A 6,129-nucleotide genomic window follows, 5' to 3' on the forward strand; every position below is an offset into this window, starting at 1 on the left:
AATGGGGGGGACCTGCAAAGGGAAAATTACTTACCTGCTTCCGGGTGACGGATACCCGCTCCATCTCCTGCAGGCCCGCTGGGCTCCCTTGTTGTCAACATCCGGTGTGATACTGCTGCAGCCAATCACTGGCTGTGGTGGTGTCCGGCTCCCCTTGCGTCATGACAAATGCTCACATAACGTAAAGGCATCCTGTCACTGCTGTAGCCAGTGATTGGCTGCGATGATATCAGATTGGATGTTGACATCACTGGAGCCCAGCAGAGCATTGCAGGCCTACATGAGAAGGAGCAGGGAGCCGGCACCCGGAAGCAGGTCAGTCTCACTCACACAGTCAGTGTTTCGGTCAGTGATTTCCATCAGTGATTGTGAGCCAAAACCAGGTGCGGCTCTAAACGCAGAACAGGTGCTAATCTTTCCCTTATACCTTATGTCTGTGGAGGCTCCAATCCTGGTTTTGTCTCACAATCATGATGGAAATCACTGACCAAAACACCAAGTGAATGAGGCATAATCGTCTCTTTGCAGGTCCAGCAGAATGGGGGGGGGGGGGGATTTTGACAAAACCACCGCCGTATTCTTGCACAACCCCTTCAAGTAAAAGAAGGGCTTCTGGTTGTGGTCTCTTTCTCTACATATACCCTTATAGGAAACATAATGAAGTGTTGACTGTAAGAGTACCTTCACACGCAGCAGATTTTGTTGCAGAACATTTCGAAAATCACTTTCATTGAGTAGGTATGGGGATGTTTCCTCAAGGCTACACAGAGAAAGTTCTTTAAAGGGAACCTGTCATGTGGATATTTGATTATAATCTAACTAATTATATACAATCATTAACTACTAAAAAGTGCCTTAGATGTATTCACTTACTGGTGTGACAGATGGTTACCTCATAATATACACACAAAGATGCTGCATGCTAATGAGCTGGTTTGAGTCCAGCGTGATGTCAGTGAGTCCAGCGTATATTTAATTCAGAGCTATAGCCACTCCCCTGCCCACCTGCTGCTGATTCATATGGAAACAAACTGTCATTCAGCAGCAAGTGGGCGGGGAGAGTCAGGAGCTCATGAATATTCATGACTCATCATTATCAGCTGGAGCTTTTCAATACAAGATGTTGGCAGATTGACTGGGTCAATTAAGAAAGTGACCCAGCATTGTGCTAAGAGAATCAATCACTTATTTATGTTGCCCTTAGTTAGGACACCATAAAACTGGTGACAGGTTCCCTTTAAGTCTATTTCAGATGAAAGGAACTGATTTTAAATCGCTGAAATGTTCTGCAAAGAAATTTGCTGCCTGTGGAGGCACCCTAAAGTGCAATCCTTTGCATTAGTTTTGTTTAAGGGTCACATCACACACCACAGGATATGCCATAAATGTCTGAGATGAGAATACCCCTGTAAATGTCACCAATTGTGTGATCAGGGCAGTGGCGTAGCGTGGGTTGCCAGCACCCAGGGCAAGCCAAGTATTGTGCCCCCCCCCAACCTGCGACCATGCATGTTTTGTACAAATAATGCAGTAGATGTCACCTGCAGTCCTACCCTACGTAACACCACAGTTAACACAGTGATAACTCTCTGTGTACAGATAATCTAGTAGATGGGTGTGATCCCCAGAATTCAGAACACACACAGTGTGACCTGAAGTCTGGGGCCAGGCTTCATCAGTGTGGGCCAAATTCTATATCCACCCCCCAACCCACCCTGGTATATGGAAAGCAGAGACGGGCAGATGGCATCTTCTGGGCAGTACTGTCTCTCTGGTCATCCTTGACCAGCACCCTGACTGCCACCTGCTTGGCCTGGCTCTCATGGCACTTCACTGCCTGGTGCTTGGCTATCAGCACTGAGTGACAGTCACACTGTGACACCAACTGTCACTCAGTGCTGTGAAGTGCCATGAGAGCCAGACCAAGCAGGTGGCAGTCAGGGTGCTGGTGAAGGATGACCAGAGATACAGTACTGCCCAGAGGATGCCATCTACCCATCTCTGCTGTCCATATACCAGGCCAGGCCTACCAGCATTACCCCTTGATATACCACCTGTCCGCCTGGTCCCCCCACCTAACACTCAGGGAGTGACTCAGTCACACTGTGACACTGACTGTCACTCACTGTCAGTGTCACTCATTCCGGCTGCCTGTGAAGCCTGTCCTGAAGGGGCACTGCAGCCATCTTCTTCTTCTTGCTCTGGCTCCGCAGTGCCTTTCCTGCCTGGAAGGTGGGCGGAGCCTATCAGTGAAGTGCCATACTGCCGTGCGCTCCTTCTGCTGAAACCGCTCCTCACTCTGCGGCGCTGTGCAGTGTAGCAAAGGCAGAGAGAAAAACTGAGGTTAACAAAAAAAAATTCGCCAGCGCCCCCCCACACGCTACGCCACTGGATCAGGGTAATTTTTTGTAATAGTGTAAATGAGCAAACTTCTGTTTTAGAAGTTTGGGTTCCAGTTACCGCAGAATTGCATTATGGATCCAATGACCACGGACCATAACTTATAGTCCGTGGTCACGGGATCCATAACCCGAACTTCTAAAACCGAAGTTCGCTCATCCCTACTTATAACGTACAGAGTTACATCCGTTGTTCTCATTCTGTCTGTAACATCCTTACAGAATAGACAAGCTGTCACATATCATTGTTCCTAAACCATGCTATTTTCCATAGATGGTCAACGATCATTGACCTCCAGTCTAGAATTTTGTAACTAAAATAGAAGATGATGAGGTTCTTCTTTCCATTCTGCAGCTTCCAAGAGTATGCACTTGTAAACTATCTTTGGAAGTTATTTGAGGATGATGGGAAACATGCCATGTGAGTCGGCAAGACATTTCCTTATAGAATAACATACAGTATGTAACTTGGCTTAAGGGGGTGATGTTCTTTCTATGGCTTGTCCTGCAAGGCCCACCAAAACTCCCTCTTCTAATATCATTTTACAGTAGTAAATGTTGTATGGAGATGGGTGCACTGCAGCCAAGAAACACTTTCTTGGAAATCTGCTACTTTGCTTCTGTCATTTTTGCTTCTGCCAGGCAATCAGAGAATCAACTGGGATTGACCTTCTGGAACCTACCAGCCTAACTGAACCAAACTCAGATATAGATGGAACCAACACCATAGTGGCCAACATCAGCGTCACAACCCATGCTAATTGCTTTTCCTTTGCGGATCTCCATGTTAGACCTGTACACTGTATCTACCTTTACCCTGTACCTAAGCTATTATCCTGGAATACATTCTAAAAACCCTTTGAAATCCCTTATATCAGGGAAAGGGCCCTTGGGGTATTAATCTGTAATTGTACCTGCATCCTGAAAACCTTTAGGGCTTGCTTTTACATGGAAGGGGCCCTTGGGGTATAAACCTGTGAACTTGTGCCTGCATCCTGTACCCTGAATCTATCCTGTTTCCTGTTCCCCTTTACCTGGGTGTGTATCCTGCACCCTGGTATGAAGGACAAGCAATATTCCTATAAGTTATGCATGTGTCCATTGATGAGAATGTATTCTGAAATTCTTCACTAAGCCTCTCTTCATTCTGGCAGAACTGCAAGGGTTAAACCTTGCTCTGGTTCTGTGTACAGCTGCTAGGCTGTTTCTAATGTGAATCAGCTTGTGTTATATATGCCATGCTGTTTGTCACATTCTCTGCCTTAGGACTCATGCACATGACCGTTGGATGTTTTGCGGTCCGCAAATTGTGGATCTGCAAAACATGGATACAGGCCGTGTGCATTCCGTATTTTGCGGGACGGAACAGCCTGCTTCTAATAGAACAGTTCTATCCTTGTCCATAATGCAAATAATAGGCGATGTTCTATTATTTTGCGGAACGGCTATGCGGACATATGGACACGGAATGCCCACGGAGTAATTTCCCTTTATTTACGGCGTCCATTGAAGTGAATGGTTCCGCATACAGGCTGCAAAAAAAAAAACAACAAAAAACATAACGGACATTGAAAAAAAAAGTTTGTGTGAGCTCTTAGGCCTCATGCACATGAATGTATTTTCTTTCCGTGTCCGTTCCGTATTTTTTCGGACCGTATACGGAACCATTCATTTCAATGGGTCCGCAAAAAAAAAAACGGAAGTTACTTCGTGTGCATTCCGTTTCCGTTTGTCCGTATTTCTGTTCCGCATTACAGACAAGGATAGTACTGTTCTATTAGGGGCCAGCTGTTCCGTTCCGCAAAATACGGAATGCACACGGAAATTATTCGTGTTTTTTGCGGACCACAAAATACATACAGTCGTGTGCATGAGGCCTTAGATGGGCCCAAGATGCGGGTGCATTGCGGGAAAATGCACGATTTTTCTGCGCGAGTACAAAGTGTTTTAATGCGTTTTGCACGTGTTCTGTAGATTTTATTATTTCCCCTTATAACATGGTTGTAAGGGAAAATAATAGCATTCTTAATACAGAATGGTTAGTAAAATGTCTATTGAGGGGTTAAAAATAATAGGTCGCTTAGCGGATCTCCACTTCTTTCTACTTTCTTCAGGACCTGGCTAAAGGACCTTTGATGACGTCACTGCGCTCATCACATGATCCATCACATGGTCCATCACTATGGTGATGGACCATGTGATGGATCATGTGATGAGCGCAGTGACGTCATCAAAGGTCCTTTTCTCCCAGGTCCGTAAAGAAGAAGAAAGAAGAGTTTAATTTTATTTTTAATTCTTTTTACCCCTTCATCCCTAATTTACTTGGCAGTCTGTATTAAGAATGATATTATTTTCCCTTATAACCATGTTATAAGGGAGAATAATAAAGATCGGTTCCCCATCCCGATCGTCACCTAGCAACCATGTGTGAAAATCGCACCGCATCCGCACTTGCTTGCGGATGCTTGCGATTTTCACGCAGCCCCATTCACTTCTATGGGCCTGCGTTGAGTTAAAAATGCACAATATAGAGCTTGCTGCGATTTTCACGCAACGCTCAAGTGATGCGTGAAAATCACCGCTCATGTGTACAGCCCCATTGAAGTGAATGGGTCCGGATTCAGTGCAGGTGCAATGCATTCACCTCACGCATTGCACCCTCACGGAATACTCGCCCGTGTGAAAGAGGCCTTAGTGTCAATGTTCTGCAGCAGAACACCATGCATTGTGCAAAATGAGGATTAGCATCTGCAGTTAAGACTGTATTACACCAGCAGGTAATCGTGCAGCTTATTCGTAGGAACGCCTGTTAGCGATGATCTATTTGTATAATAGTCCTGCCATTTTCTCATTAAACGGGCAATCACATGTTTAACATGCTATAAAAGCGTTGCCGCCAGCAGATCGTGCCACCTGATCACAGTCTGCCGGCAAATAGTGATTTTGTATGTAGACAAGCGACTGGCATAGGATCGCTCCTTCCCATACAGTGGACCCATACTGGGTCTGACATGGGGGACCCCTGCTGATCAGATGTTAGAAGAGGCTGGCGCTCCGTGAGAACCACTGCTTCTTCAAAGCCAGAGAAAGCCGTTGGGAAAATGCACCATTGGGTGTGGTGGGTGAGCCGTTCTGCTATTTTGCTACAGTAATGTAGGGGATCTTTACAGGTGCCCTGCAGTGTGTTATCTTTGGCACTTGCCTGTACTATTATCAGATGATTCAATTTTGTGATTATCTTTGTAAGCTAGCTCACCAATGTTCCCAAGAGCAGCAGTGACCTCCATGGTCATGAGACACAAAAGACTTATTCTTCATTGATGTTTCTGCCTGTAACTGATTTGCACTTCTGTTTCCCTTTCCCAGTCTCTAAAAATTTTGGACTTTTCAATTTCAATTTTCAATTTCATCGATGATGCATGGCGTGCTCTTTGTCTGGATAGTGGGTTGGATAGTGAACCTATAGTACATGATATATTGAGCCCTGATGTACGGTGGAGGAGAAGGGGTGAATAGACCATACTGAGCACAACGAGACTTCTAAATGTAATAAAAGGTCCCACGAAACCCCCTGACCCCAGATACTCCATCTCACAGTCTGGACTGTCCTGGAAGCCACCTGACCGGGCCTTGTGAACTGAACTGCTCACTGGTGGGGGTTGTCTGGAAGCCATATTGAGATTCCTGGTGTCTCATGATTATGTTCCTAGACTGTGCTCTGCCCCCAAAA

Source organism: Bufo bufo, chromosome 3 (assembly GCF_905171765.1).
Source record: "Bufo bufo chromosome 3, aBufBuf1.1, whole genome shotgun sequence".
NCBI lineage: Eukaryota > Metazoa > Chordata > Amphibia > Anura > Bufonidae > Bufo > Bufo bufo.